Here is a 1,404-nt window from a genome sequence, read left to right on the forward strand (position 1 = left end):
ATATATTGTACGTTTATGATCTGATATATTGTACGTTTATGATCTGATATATTGTACGTTTATCATCTGATATATTGTACGTTTATGATCTTATATATTGTAAGTTTATGATGTGATATATTGTACGTCTATCATCTGATATATTGTACGTTTATGATCTGATATATTGTACGTTTATCATCTGATATATTGTACGTTTGAAAAAAGATGGAAAATTGAACCAATCGCATTTTTTTCGTTAGATAAAACCTCACTAAACGGTCATATGATAGAAAACGCAATATAAAAAAAAGAGAAATGTTCTCTGCAGTGTTTCTAATAGATGTACCGGAGTACATCAGTAGGGCAGTTTGGTATGAACACCATATTCTACAATGTATGCAATGAATGGATGACAAGTATTTCAGTAAATGAATATATATGTTCTTTTGAAGAAACCAAATGTCTGTATTGCCTTTGATAAAACCTTTTAAACATGATGACTGTTTAGGCTTTTTCACAGAAATCACTTTCCAACAGAAATCGCTAACACATAGAAATCATTTTCACACAGAAATCACACAAAGACATCACTTTCCTGTGTTTCGCTGCCATTGTTTATTTAAAAGTTACATATTTTTTCTTGCTAGAAATAATAATTTGGATATCCGAAAACAAAATATAGGCTTAAAATTACTATAATTTGTCTGCGTTCACCTTTCCTGCCTCATACAACAATGAAGGCTTTTGAATGTTATCATTATGTGTACTATTTACGTAATCAGTGTTTATACAGATGTCTGGGTCAGTCACAGCTACAGCTATACAGTCATCTGGGTCAGTCACAGCTACAGATATATAGTCCTCTGGGTCAGTCACAACTACAGACATACAGATGTCTGGGTCAGTCACAACTACAGATATACAGATGTCTGGGTCAGTCACAGCTACAGATATACAGATGTCTGGGTCAGTCACAGCTACAGGTATATAGTCATCTGGGTCAGTCACAGCTACAGATATACAGTCCTCTGGGTAAGTCACAGCTACAGACATACAGATGTCTGGGTCAGTCATAACTACAGATATACAGATGTCTGGGTCAGTCACAGCTACAGATATATAGTCATCTGGGTCAGTCACAGCTACAGATATACAGTCCTCTGGGTCAGTCACAGCTACAGATATACAGATGTCTGGGTCAGTCACAGCTACAGGTATATAGTCATCTGGGTCAGTCACAGCTACAGATATACAGTCCTCTGGGTCAGTCACAGCTACAGATATACAGTCATCTGGGTCAGTCACAGCTACAGGTATACAGTCATCTGGTTCAGTGACAGCTACAGCTATATAGTCATCTGGGTCAGTCAGAGCTACAGATATATAGTCATCTGGGTCAGTCACAGCTACAGACATATAGTC

This window comes from Mizuhopecten yessoensis, unplaced genomic scaffold (genome assembly GCF_002113885.1).
Source record: "Mizuhopecten yessoensis strain PY_sf001 unplaced genomic scaffold, ASM211388v2 scaffold4601, whole genome shotgun sequence".
Lineage (NCBI taxonomy): Eukaryota > Metazoa > Mollusca > Bivalvia > Pectinida > Pectinidae > Mizuhopecten > Mizuhopecten yessoensis.